The sequence below is a fragment of the Salmo trutta genome, unplaced genomic scaffold (assembly GCF_901001165.1).
Source record: "Salmo trutta unplaced genomic scaffold, fSalTru1.1, whole genome shotgun sequence".
Taxonomy (NCBI): Eukaryota; Metazoa; Chordata; class Actinopteri; order Salmoniformes; family Salmonidae; genus Salmo; species Salmo trutta.
The window spans coordinates 289935-304900 of NW_021823104.1; the positions used below are offsets into that span (position 1 = coordinate 289935).

Below are 14966 nucleotides of genomic sequence, written 5' to 3' on the forward strand. Positions count from 1 at the left end.
AATAGGAAGCCAATTCTACATTTAATTTTGGATTGGAGATGTTTGATGTGAGTCTGGAAGGAGAGTTTACAGTCTAACCAGACACCTAGGTATTTGTAGTTGTCCACATATTGTAAGTCAGAACCGTCCAGAGTAGTGATGCAGGACAGGCGGGCAGGTGCAGGCAGCGATCGGTTGAAGAGCGTGCATTTAGTTTTACTAGCATTTAAGAGCAGTTGGAGGCCACGGAAGGAGAGTTGTATGGCATTGAAGCTCGTCTGGAGGTTTGTTAACACAGTGTCCAAAGAAGGGCCAGATGTATACAGAATGGTGTTGTCTGCGTAGAGGTGGATCAGAGACTCACCAGCAGCAAGAGTGACATCGTTGATGTATACAGAGAAAAGAGTTGGCCCAAGAATTGAACCCTGTGGCACCCCCATAGAGACTGCCAGAGGTCCGGACAACAGGCCCTCCGATTTGACACACTGAACTCTATCAGAGAAGTAGTTGGTGAACCAGGCGAGGCAGTCATTTGAGAAACCAAGGCTGTTGAATCTGCCGATGAGGATGTGGTGATTGACAGTCGAAAGCTTTGGCCAGGTCAATGAATACAGCAGCACAGTATTGTTTCTTATCGATGGCGGTTACGATATCGTTTAGGACCTTGAGCGTGGCTGAGGTGCACCCATGACCAGCTCTGAAACCAGATTGCATAGCGGAGAAGGTACGGTGGGATTCGAAATGGTCGGTAGTCTGTTTGTTAACTTGGCTTTCGAAGACCTTAGAAAGGCAGGGTAGGATAGATATAGGTCTGTAGCAGTTTGGGTCAAGAGTGTCCCCTCCTTTGAAGAGGGGGATGACCGCAGCTGCTTTCCAGTCTTTGGGAATAGATAGTAAAAGGAGCAGGTTTCTGGGGGCGATAAAATAGCTTCGAGGTATAATGTACAGACAATGGTACGGCAGGATGTGAATACAGTGGAGGTAAACCTAGGCATTGAGTGACGATGAGAGAGATATTGTCTCTAGAAACATAATTGAAACCAGAAGATGTCATAGCATGTGTGGGTGGAGGAACTGAAAGGCTGGATGACCTTTTATCCTTGTGTCTGTCTCTCTTCCTCATCTCTCCCTGGCTGTCTCTCTTCCTCATCTCTCCTTCTGTCTGTCTCTCGTATACATGTCTCTCCCTCTGTCTGTCTCTCTTCCTCATCTCTCCTTCTGTCTGTCTCTCTTCCTCATCTCTCCCTCTGTCTGTCTCTCTTCCTCATCTCTCCTTCTGTCTGTCTCTCTTCCTCATCTCTCCCTCTGTCTGTCTCTCCCTCATCTCTCCCTGTCTGTCTCTCTTCCTCATCTCTCCTTCTGTCTGTCTCTCTTCCTCATCTCTCCTTCTGTCTGTCTCTCTTCCTCATGTCTCTCCCTGTCTGTCTCTCGTCCTCATCTCTCTCTCTCTCTCTCTCTCTCTCTCTCTCTCTCTCTCTCTCTCTCTCTCTCTCTCTCTCTACCTCTACCTCTCTCTACCTCCCTCTCTCTACCTCTCTCTCTACCTCCCTCTCTCCATACTGTGTCTGGTGGGCCCTGCTTTACCCCTACCTCTCACTCTACCTCTCTGCCTCTCTACCTCTCTCTCTACCTCTCTCTACCTCTCTGCCTCTCTCTCTCTCTCTCTCCCTCACTCTCTCCATACTGTGTCTGGTGGGCCCTGCTCTACCCCTAACTCTCTCTCTACCTTTCTCTCTCTCTACCTTTCTCTCTCTCTACCTCTCTCTCTCTCTCTCTCTCTACCTCTCTCTCTCCATACTGTGTCTGGTGGGCCCTGCTCTACCCCTAACTCTCTCTCTACCTCTCTCTACCTCTCTCTCTACCTCCCTCTCTCTCTACCTCTCTCTCTACCTCTCTCTACCTCTCTACCTCTCTCTACCTCTCTCTAACTCTCTCTCTACATACTGTGTCTGGTGGGCCCTGCTCTACCCCTAACTCTCTCTCTACCTCTCTCTACCTCCCTCTCTCTCTACCTCCCTCTCTCTCTACCTCTCTCTACCTCTCTCTAACTCTCTCTAACTCTCTCTCTCTCTACCTCTCTCTACCTCTCTCTACCTCTCTCTACCTCTCTCTACCTCTCTCTACCTCTCTCTAACTCTCTCTCTCTCTCTCTCTACCTCTCTCTACCTCTCTCTACCTCTCTCTACCTCTCTCTCTACATACTGTGTCTGGTGGGCCCTGCTCTACCCCTAACTCTAACCCTAGTGGCTTAATAATCCTGCTTTGTGTCTTCAGCCAGGCAAATCAGCCCTATCTAACACACACACACCAGATAACAGCTCTATGCAAATGTATGTGTGTGTGTGTGTGTGTGTGTGTGTGTGTGTGTGTGTGTGTGTGTGTGTGTGTGTGTGTGTGTGTGTCAGGAAGGAAAGGAGACGGAAAGAACAGTTGTTTCTGCACACACACACACACACACACACACACACACACACACACACACACACACACACACACACACTGAGGAGGAGATTTAAACTACGAACTGTCACCTACCACACACACACACACACACACACACACACACACACACACACACACACACACACACACACACACACACACACACACACACACACACACACACGGTTACCCACAGGCGTTTCCTCTTCTCTTAATTTGGAGTGTATGACTCAGAAAGTCACTTCCCACTTCCTCCTTCTACTGCAGATGTCAAGACTCAGTTCAATGTAAAGGGCTTTATTGGCCTAGGAAACATGTGTTTTACATCGCCAAAGCAAGTGAAATAGATAATAAACAAAAGTGAAATAAACAATAAAAAATGTACAGACTATATATCATGTCTATATACAGTGTTGTAATGATGTGCAAATACTTTAAGTACAAAAGGGAAAATAAATAAACATAAATATAGGTTGTATTTACAATGGTGTTTGTTCTTCACTGGTTGACCTTTTCTTGTGGCAACATGTAACAAATCTTGCTGCTGTGATTAAACACTGTGGTATTTCACCCAGTAGATATCAAAATTGGATTTGTTTTTACATTTTTTGTGGATCTGTGTAAATTGAGGCAAATTTCTGTCTCTAAAATGGTCATACATTTGGCAGGAGGTTAGAAAATGCAGCTCAGTTTCCACCTCATTTTGTGGGCAGTATTGCACATAGCCTGTCTTCTCTTGGGAGCCAGGTCTGCCTTCGGCGGCCTTTCTCAATAGCAAGGCTCTCTCTCTCCCTCTCCTTAATGTTGGGTCAGGTTTTCTACCGCAGTGGTCAGGTATTTGGTAGCCTTTCTCAATAGCAAGTCTCTTTCTCTCCCTCTCCTTAATGTTGGGTCAAGTTTTCTACCACAGTGTTCAGGTATTCGGTGGACTTTCTCAATAGCAAGGCTCTCTCTCCATTCCTTAATGTTGGGTTTTTTGTCACTGTGAACTCTCTATTTAGGGCCAAATAGCATTCCAGTTTGCTCAGTTTTTTTGCTAAATTCTTTCCAATGTGTTTTCTCATGATTTGGTTGGGCCTAATTGTGTTGCTGTCTAGGGGCTCTGTGGGGTCTGTTTGTGTTGCTGTTCTGGGGCTCTGTGGGGTCTGTTTGTGTTGCTGTCCTGGGGCCCTGTGGGGTCTAGTTGTGTTGCTGTCCTGGGGCTCTGTGGGGTCTGTTTATGTTGCTGTCCTGGGGCTCTGTGGGGTCTGTTTATGTTGCTGTCCTGGGGCTCTGTGGGGTCTGTTTGTGTTGCTGTCCTGGGGCTCTGTGGGGTCTGTTTGTGTTGCTGTCCTGGGGCTCTGTGGGGTCTGTTTGTGTTTCTGTCCTGGGGCTCTGTGGGGTCTGTTTGTGTTGCTGTCCTGGGGCTCTGTGGGGTCTGTTTGTGTTGCTGTCCTGGGGCTCTGTGGGGTCTGTTTGTGTTGTTGTCCTGGGGCTCTGTGGGGTCTGTTTGTGTTTGTGAACAGAGCCCCAGGACCAGCTTGCTTAGGGGACTCTTCTCCAGGTTCATCTCTCTGTAGATGATGGCTTTGTTATGGAAGGTTTGGGAATCACTGCCTTTTAGGTGTTTGTAGAATTTAACGTCTCTTTTCTGTATTTTGATAATTAGCGGGTATCGGCCTAATTCTGCTCTGCATGCATTATTTGGTGTTTTACGTTGCACACTGAGGATATTTTTGCAGAATTCTCCATGCAGAGTCTCAATGTGGTGTTGGTCCCATTTTGTGAATTCTTGGTTGGTGAGTGGACCCCAGACTTCACAACCATAAAGGGCAATGGGTTCTATAACGGATTCAAGTATTTTTAGCCAGATCCAAATTGGGATGTCAAATTTTATGTTCCTTTTGATGGCGTAGAAGGCCCTTATTGCCTTGTATCTCAGATCAATCACAGTTTTGTGGAAGTTACCTGTGGCGCTGATGTTTAGGCCGAGGTACCTATAGGTTTTTGTGTGCTCTAGAGCAACAATGTCTAGATGGAATTTGTATTTGTGGTCCTGGCAACTGGACCATTATTTTTGTCTTACTGAGATTTACTGTCACGGCCCAGGTCTGAGAGAATATGTGCAGAAGATCTAGGTGCTGCTGCAGGCCCTCCTTGGTTGGGGACAGAAGCACCAGATCATCAACAACAGTAGACATTTGACTTTAGATTCTAGACACTCATGCCAAATTGAGTCAAAAGGTTATGAAATCAACAAAGCATGAAAAGCCTTTGCCTTTGTTTTTTGTTTGTTTGTCAATTAGGGTGTGCAGGGTGAATGAGTGGTCTGTCGTGCGGTAATTTGGTAAAAACCCAATTTGACATTTGCTCAGTACATTGTTATCTTTAACGGCTCTGCTGTGAAAGATAATGCAGAGAATTTTCCCGAAATGTTGCAGTTTACGCATATCCAATGTCATTATCGGGGTCAAGTCCTTGGTTCCGAAAACCGATCCGTCTGCCGACGTAAAAGCACGAGGGGCCACAACAGACTTTCTTCCGTCGCGACGTCCCTCCAAGGCCCTTCTGTTAGCTTGCTAGCCCCGGACCGCAAGCTGCCTGAAGCCACTCACTGGACTCCTATGATCACTCGGCTACGCATGCCTCTCGCTAACGACTTTCTTCCGTCGCGACGTCCCTCCAAGGCCCTTCTGTTAGCTTGCTAGCCCCTGACCGCAAGCTGCCTGAAGCCACTCACTGGACTCCTATGATCACTCGGCTACGCATGCCTCTCGCTAACGTCAATATGCCTTGTCCATTGCTGTTTTGGTTAGTATTTATTGCCTTATTTCCCTGTAGAGCCTCTAGCCCTGCTCAATATGCCTTATTTAACACTTTAGTTCCACACTACAACACATGCAGTGACATCACCTGCTTTAAATTATATTTCTAGAGACAATATCTCTTTCATCATCACTCTATGCACAGGTTAACCCTCACTGTATCCACATCCTACCATACCTTTGTCTGTACATTATACCTTGAATCTATTCTACTGAAAGAGAGGGGGTGGACAGGGTCGGGGGACATAGATGGAGAGAGAGAGGGAAAGAGAGAGAGGGAGAGGGAGAGAGAGAGGGAGAGAGAGAGGGAGAGAGAGAGGGAGAGACAGAGGGAGAGAGAGAGGGAGAGAGAGAGGGAAAGAGAGAGAGAGGGAGAGGGAGAGAGAGGGAGAGGGAGAGAGAGAGGGAAAGAGAGAGGGAGAGAGAGAGAGAAATAAGGGAAAAGCAAGAGAGAGGGAAAGAGAGAGAGAGAGGGAGAGGGAGAGAGAGAGGGAGAAAGAGGGAGAGAGAGAGGGAGAGGGAGAGACAGAGGGAGAGACAGAGGGAAAGAGAGAGATAGGGAAAGAGAGAGGGAAAGAGAGAGGGAGAGAGAGAGGGGGAGAGAGAGAAAAAGGGAGAGAGAGGGAGAGAGAGAGGGAAAGAGAGAGGGAAAGGGAGAGAGATAGACTTAAACGCTTTAACATCATCCTCAGCTCTGGCATTTAAAAAAATCTATATTTAACTAGGCAAGTCAGTTAAGAACAAATTCTTATTTACATTGACGACCTACCGAAAAGGCCTCCTGCGGAGACGGGGGCTGGGATTAAAAATACAAATAAATGTAAGAAAAATACACATCACGACAAGATAGACAACACAACACTACATAAAGAGAGACCTAAGACAACAACATGGTAGCACCACAGCATGGTAGAAACACAGCATGGTAGCACCACAGCATGGTAGAAACACAACATGACAACACAGCATGGTAGCACCACAGCATGGTAGAAACACAGCATGGTAGAAACACAGCATGGTAGCACCACAGCATGGTAGAAACACAACATGACAACACAGCATGGTAGAAACACAGCATGGTAGAAACACAACATGACAACACAGCATGGTAGCACCACAGCATGGTAGCACCACAGCATGGTAGAAACACAACATGACAACACAGCATGGTAGCACCACAGCATGGTAGAAACACAGCATGGTAGAAACACAACATGACAACACAGCATGGTAGCACCACAGCATGGTAGAAACACAACATGACAACACAGCATGGTAGCAACACAGCATGGTAGCAACACAGCATGGTAGCAACACAGCATGGTAGCAACACAGCATGGTAGAAACACAGCATGGTAGCACCACAGCATGGTAGAAACACAACATGACAACACAGCATGGTAGAAACACAACATGGTAGCAACACAGCATGGCAGCAACACAACATGGTAGAAACACAACATAACAACAACATGGTAGCAACACAACATGGTAGCAGAACAAAACAGGGTACAAACATTATTGGGCACAGACAACAGCACAAGAAGGTAGAGACAACAATACATCACACAAAGCAGCCACAACTGTCAGTAAGAGTGTCCATGATTGATGAAGAGATGGAGATAAAACTGTCCAGTTTGAGTGTTTGTTGCAGCTCGTTCCGGTCGCTGGCTGCAGCGAACTGAAAAGACCAAGGGAGGTGTGTGCTTTGGGGACCTTTAACAGAATGGGACTTATACCTGTACCCTCCCACCTGACCACTGCTTGTCTCTGACCCTGAGTCTGTCTGCCGTCCTGTACCTTGACCTCTACTCTGGATTATCGACCCCGGCCTGACCTGCTGTCTGCCATCCTGTACCCTGACCTCTACTCTGGATTATCGACCCCGGCCTGACCTGACCCTGAGTCTGCCATCCTGTACCTTGACTTCTACTCTGGATTATCGACCCCGGCCTGACCTGACCCTGAGTCTGTCTGCCGTCCTGTACCTTGACCTCTACTCTGGATTATCGACCCCGGCCTGACCTGCTGTCTGCCGTCCTGTACCTTGGCCTCTACTCTGGATTATCGACCCCGGCCTGACCTGCTGTCTGCCGTCCTGTACCTTGGCCTCTACTCTGGATTATCGACCCCGGCCTGACCTGCTGTCTGCCGTCCTGTACCCTGGCCTCTACTCTGGATTATCGACCCCGGCCTGACCTGCTGTCTGCCGTCCTGTACCCTGACCTCTACTCTGGATTATCGACCCCGGCCTGACCTGCTGTCTGCCGTCCTGTACCTTGGCCTCTACTCTGGATTATCGACCCCGGCCTGACCTGCTGTCTGCCGTCCTGTACCTTGGCCTCTACTCTGGATTATCGACCCCGGCCTGCCATAACCTGTCGTTTGCCTGCCCCGGTGGTTACAATAAACATTGTTACTTCACACAGTCTGCACTTGGGTCTTACTTTGATTCCTGATTTTTAAAAAAGTATTTGTAACCTACATAGAGTCAAAGTCCTGAGTGTGGGAACAAACTTAGTCTGTCCCACGGTCGGTTCAACAAGAAAGAAAATATTCAACAAAGCCAGAAACCCTAGACCCACTCCAATTTGCATACCGCCCCAACAGATCCACATATGATGCAGTCTCTATTGCACTCCACACTGCCCTTTCACACCTGGACAAAAGGAACACCTGTGTGAGAATGCTATTCATTGACTACAGCTCAGTGTTCAACACCATAGTGCCCTCAAAGCTCATCAATAAGCTAATGACTCTGGGACTAAACACATCCCTCTGCAACTGGATCCTGGACTTCCTGACAGGCAGCCCCCAGATGGTGAGGGTAGGTAACAACACATCTGCCACGCTGATCCTCAACACTGGAGCCCCTCAGGGGTGCGTGCTCAGTCCCCTCCTGTACTCCCTGTTCACTCATGACTGCACGGCCAGGCACAACTCCAACACCATCATTAAGTTTGCAGACGACACAACAGTGGTAGGCCTGACCACTGACAACGACAAGACAGCCTATAGGGAGGAGGTCAGAGACCTGGCCATGTGGTGCCAGAATAACAACCTCTCCCTCAACGTAACCAAGACTAAGGAGATGATTGTGGACTACAGGAAAAGGAGGACCGAGCACGCCCCCATTCTCATCGACGGGGCTGTAGTGGAGCAGGGTGAGAGCTTCAAGTTCCTTGGTGTGCAACATCGAGAGCATCCTGACTGGTTGCATCACTGCCTGGTATGGCAACTGCTCAGCATCTGACCGTAAGGCACTACAGAGGGACTACTAAGCTGCCTGCCATCCAGGACCTCTACACCAGGCGGTGTCAGAGGAAGGCCCTAAAAATTGTCAAGGACCCCAGCCACCCCAGTCATAGACTGTTCTCTCTACTACCACATGGCAAGCGGTACCGGAGTGCCAAGTCTAGGACAAAAAGGCTTCTCAAAAAGTTTTCACCCCCAAGCCATAAGACTCCTGAACAGGTACCCCGGACTATTTGCATTGTGTGCCCAAAGCACTGTCAACTGTGGGAACTTATATAGACAGGCGTGTGCCTTCCAAATCAGTTGAATTTACCACAGGTGGACTCCAACCAACTTCTAGAAACATCTCACAGATGATCCAGGGTCTGAATACTTATGTAAATAAGGTATTTCTGTTTTTATTTTTAATACATTTGCAAAAATGTCTAAAAACCTGGTTTCACTTCTCCATTATGGGGTATTGTGATGTCATTATTGGGGTATTGTGATGTCTTCATGGGGTATTGTGATGTCATCATGGGGTATTGTGATGTCATTATGGGGTATTGTGATGTCATCATGGGGTATTGTGATGTCATTATGGGGTATTGTGTGTAGATTGATGACATTTGTAGTGATTTAATCCATTTTAGAATAAGGCTGTAAGGTACATGTTGTATTGATTTTAATCCATTTAGAATAAGGCTGTAAGGTACATGTTTGTATTGATTTAATCCATTTTAGAATAAGGCTGTAAACATGTTGTAGTGATTTAATCCATTTTAGAATAAGGCTGTAAGGTACATGTTGTATTGATTTAATCCATTTTAGAATAAGGCTGTAAGGTACATGTTGTATTGATTTAATCCATTTTAGAATAAGGCTGTAAGGTACCAACATGTTGTATTGATTTAATCCATTTTAGAATAAGGCTGTAAGGTACATGTTGTATTGATTTAATCCATTTTAGAATAAGGCTGTAAGGTACATGTTGTATTGATTTAATCCATTTTAGAATAAGGCTGTAAGGTACATGTTGTATTGATTTAATCCATTTTAGAATAAGGCTGTAAGGTACATGTTGTATTGATTTAATCCATTTTAGAATAAGGCTGTAAGGTACATGTTGTATTGATTTAATCCATTTTAGAATAAGGCTGTAACAACATGTTGTACTGATTTAATCCATTTTAGAATAAGGCTGTAAACATGTTGTATTGATTTAATCCATTTTAGAATAAGGCTGTAAGGTACCAACATGTTGTATTGATTTAATCCATTTTAGAATAAGGCTGTAAGGTACATGTTGTATTGATTTAATCCATTTTAGAATAAGGCTGTAAGGTACATGTTGTATTGATTTAATCCATTTTAGAATAAGGCTGTAAGGTACCAACATGTTGTATTGATTTAATCCATTTTAGAATAAGGCTGTAAGGTACATGTTGTATTGATTTAATCCATTTTAGAATAAGGCTGTAAGGTACCAACATGTTGTATTGATTTAATCCATTTTAGAATAAGGCTGTAAGGTACATGTTGTATTGATTTAATCCATTTTAGAATAAGGCTGTAAGGTACATGTTGTATTGATTTAATCCATTTTAGAATAAGGCTGTAAGGTACATGTTGTATTGATTTAATCCATTTTAGAATAAGGCTGTAAGGTACATGTTGTATTGATTTAATCCATTTTAGAATAAGGCTGTAAGGTACATGTTGTATTGATTTAATCCATTTTAGAATAAGGCTGTAAGGTACATGTTGTATTGATTTAATCCATTTTAGAATAAGGCTGTAAGGTACATGTTGTATTGATTTAATCCATTTTAGAATAAGGCTGTAAACATGTTGTATTGATTTAATCCATTTTAGAATAAGGCTGTAAGGTAACAACATGTTGTATTGATTTAATCCATTTTAGAATAAGGCTGTAAGGTACATGTTGTATTGATTTAATCCATTTTAGAATAAGGCTGTAAGGTACATGTTGTATTGATTTAATCCATTTTAGAATAAGGCTGTAAGGTAACAACATGTGGCTAAAAGGGGGTCTGAATACTTTCTGCATTTCACTTGATAAGCAACTAATGTCGTGCCTTTTCACAAAAACAATCTATGTCCACAAATAAAAGGGTTGATTTCCTCCCAGGAGATGGTTTTGGTTTTATTGACCTCAGCTACTTCCTGAGACGTGATGGATGTACAATTCAGCCAATAGCTGTGGTTTTGGTAGAGCGAAATGATTGGTCAGGAGTTAAAGTTCCGGCCCACAGAGCTGCTCAAATCACATTTTTACTTGCGAATGTTTCTACAAATGTACAAAACTTTACGAATCTCTTGATAACATGACAACAGGGACAGAACTCAGAGTCCGAGCGGATTCAGAACCTGTATATATATTCTGAATGAGGCTTGTTGAATGTATTCAGATGTTACAGGTCTGAGACCGGAAACAGTCGCTGTGTGTGTGTGTGTGTGTGTGTGTGTGTGTGTGTGTGTGTGTGTGTGTGTGTGTGTGTGTGTGTGTGTGTGTGTGTGTGTGTGTGTGTGTGTGTGTGTGTGTGTGTGGCATATGATATCTGGGTTAAACCTGGAGAGAAACAAGAGAGACAGAGAGAGTTGGTGGTGGAGTGGAGACAAAACACATCCCTGAGGAGAGGCTGTGTTGGTGGTGGAGTGGAGACAAAACACATCCCTGAGGAGAGCCTGTGTTGGAGTGGGGACAAAACACATCCCTGAGGAGAGGCTGTGTTGGTGGTGGAGTGGAGACAAAACACATCCCTGAGGAGAGCCTGTGGGGTGGTGGAGTGGAGACAAAACACATCCCTGAGGAGAGCCTGTGTTGGTGGTGGAGTGGGGACAAAACACATCCCTGAGGAGAGCCTGTGGTGGTGGTGGAGTGGAGACAAAACACATCCCTGAGGAGAGGCTGTGTTGGTGGTGGAGTGGGGACAAAACACATCCCTGAGGAGAGACTGTGTTGGTGGTGGAGTGGAGACAAAACACATCCCTGAGGAGAGCCTGTGTTGGTGGTGGAGTGGAGACAAAACACATCCCTGAGGAGAGCCTGTGTTGGTGTTGGAGTGTGGACAAAACACATCCCTGAGGAGAGCCTGTGTTGGTGGTGGAGTGGAGACAAAACACATCCCTGAGGAGAGCCTGTGGTGGAGTGGAGACAAAACACATCCCTGAGGAGAGCCTGTGTTGGAGTGGGGACAAAACACATCCCTGAGGAGAGCCTGTGTTGGTGGTGGAGTGGGGACAAAACACATCCCTGAGGAGAGCCTGTGTTGGTGGTGGAGTGGGGACAAAACACATCCCTGAGGAGAGCCTGTGTTGGTGGTGGAGTGGAGACAAAACACATCCCTGTGGAGAGGCTGTGTTGGTGGTGAAGTGGAGACAAAACACATCCCTGAGGAGAGCCTGTGTTGGTGGTGGAGTGGGGACAAAACACATCCCTGAGGAGAGCCTGTGTTGGTGGTGGAGTGGAGACAAAACACATCCCCGAGGAGAGCCTGTGGTGGTGGTGGAGTGGGGACAAAACACATCCCTGAGGAGAGCCTGTGTTGGTGGTGGAGTGGGGACAAAACACATCCCTGAGGAGAGCCTGTGTTGGTGGTGGAGTGGGGACAAAACACATCCCTGAGGAGAGCCTGTGTTGGTGGTGGAGTGGAGACAAAACACATCCCTGTGGAGAGGCTGTGTTGGTGGTGAAGTGGAGACAAAACACATCCCTGAGGAGAGCCTGTGTTGGTGGTGGAGTGGGGACAAAACACATCCCTGAGGAGAGCCTGTGTTGGTGGTGGAGTGGAGACAAAACACATCCCCGAGGAGAGCCTGTGGTGGTGGTGGAGTGGGGACAAAACACATCCCTGAGGAGAGCCTGTGTTGGTGGTGGAGTGGGGACAAACACATCCCTGAGGAGAGCCTGTGTTGGTGGTGGAGTGGAGACAAAACACATCCCTGTGGAGAGACTGTGTTGGAGTGGGGACAAATTCACATCCCTGAGGAGAGGCTGTGTTGGTGGTGGAGTGGGGACAAAACACATCCCTGAGGAGAGCCTGTGTTGGTGTTGGAGTGTGGACAAAACACATCCCTGAGGAGAGCCTGTGTTGGTGGTGGAGTGGAGACAAAACACATCCCTGAGGAGAGCCTGTGGTGGAGTGGAGACAAAACACATCCCTGAGGAGAGCCTGTGTTGGAGTGGGGACAAAACACATCCCTGAGGAGAGCCTGTGTTGGTGGTGGAGTGGGGACAAAACACATCCCTGAGGAGAGCCTGTGTTGGTGGTGGAGTGGGGACAAAACACATCCCTGAGGAGAGCCTGTGTTGGTGGTGGAGTGGAGACAAAACACATCCCTGTGGAGAGACTGTGTTGGTGGTGAAGTGGAGACAAAACACATCCCTGAGGAGAGCCTGTGTTGGTGGTGGAGTGGGGACAAAACACATCCCTGAGGAGAGCCTGTGTTAGTGGTGCATATGTCTGACACGTGGGGACCTATTCTGACTCGCTGTGACCGTTGGCTCAGGAAGTCCAACAGCCACAGAACCAGCCCCCATCTAAGGAGACAAAACACATCCCTAAGGAGAACCAGCCCCCATCTAAGGAGTAGTCCCGAATGAGTCTCTGTGCCAGAATGTAGGGCTACGATACTGTACTATACTGACTGTATACACTATATACTTACTGTACTATACTATACTGTACTATACTGACTGTATACACTATATACTTACTGTACTATACTGTCTATACTGTACTATACTGACTGTATACACTATGTACTTACTGTACTATAATATACTATACTGACTGACTGTATACACTATATACTTACTGTACTATACTGTACTATACTGACTGTATATACTATGTGCTTACTGTACTATAGTATACTGTACTATACTGACTGTATACACTATATACTTACTGTACTATACTGACTGTATACACTGTATACTTACTGTACTATACTATACTGTACTATACTGACTGTATATACTATATACTTACTGTACTATACTGTACTATACTGACTGACTGTATATACTATATACTTACTGTACTATACTATACTATACTGACTGTATACACTGTATACTTACTGTACTATACTGTACTATACTATTCTGACTGTATATACTATATACTTACTGTACTATATCGTACTGTCCTATACTGACTGTACATACTATATACTTACTGTACTATATTGTACTGTACTATACTGACTGTATATACTATGTGCTTACTGTACTATACTGGCTGTATATACTAACTATATACTATACTACAATATACTGACTGTATATACTATATACTGACTGTATGTACTATACTATACTGTACTGACTGCATGTACTATATACTTACTGTACAGTACTACACTGTACTATACTGACTGTATGTACTATATACTTACTGTACTGTACTATACTATACTGTACTGACTGCATGTACTATATACTTATTGTACAGTACTACACTGTACTATACTGACTGTATGTACTATATACTTACTGTACTGTACTATACTATACTGTACTGACTATGTACTATATACTTACTGTACAGTTCTACACTGTACTATACTGACTGTATATACTATATACTTACTGTACAGTACTACACTGTACTATACTGACTGTATGTACTATATACTTACAGTACTGTACTGTACTGACTATGTACTATGTACTTACAGTACTGTACTATACTGACTCAGCATTAGTATCACTTTGGAACTTTCACTGAACATGTAGAAAATCTGAATGGGCCTTCAGTTGGTAGAGCAACGCCAGCATGGTGTGTTATATATACTGGCCTTCCCTGTGGTTCAGTTGGTAGAGCAACGCCAGCATGGTGTGTTATATATACTGGCCTTCCCTGTGGCTCAGTTGGTAGAGCAACGCCAGCATGGTGTGTTATATATACTGGCCTTCCCTGTGGTTCAGTTGGTAGAGCAACGCCAGCATGGTGTGTTATACATACTGGCCTTCCCTGTGGTTCAGTTGGTAGAGCAACGCCAGCATGGCGTGTTATACATACTGGCCTTCCCTGTGGTTCAGTTGGTAGAGCAACGCCAGCATGGCGTGTTATACATACTGGCCTTCCCTGTGGTTCAGTTGGTAGAGCAACGCCAGCATGGCGTGTTATACATACTGGCCTTCCCTGTGGTTCAGTTGGTAGAGCAACGCCAGCATGGTGTGTTATACATACTGGCCTTCCCTGTGGTTCAGTTGGTAGAGCAACGCCAGCATGGTGTGTTATACATACTGGCCTTCCCTGTGGTTCAGTTGGTAGAGCAACGCCAGCATGGTGTGTTATATATACTGGCCTTCCCTGTGGTTCAGTTGGTAGAGCAACGCCAGCATGGTGTGTTATACATACTGGCCTTCCCTGTGGCTCAGTTGGTAGAGCATGGTGTTTACAACACCAGCATGGTGTTTACAACGCCAGCACGGTGTTTACAACGCCAGCACGGTGTTTACAACGCCAGCAT

The 14966-nt window shown here is 45.7% G+C and overlaps 1 protein-coding gene across 1 annotated transcript in view; it reads right to left on the reverse strand.

The window, feature by feature from the left end:
- Positions 1-14966, reverse strand: part of LOC115188867 (caspase recruitment domain-containing protein 11-like) — an 85643-nt gene that overhangs the window by 70021 nt on the left and 656 nt on the right.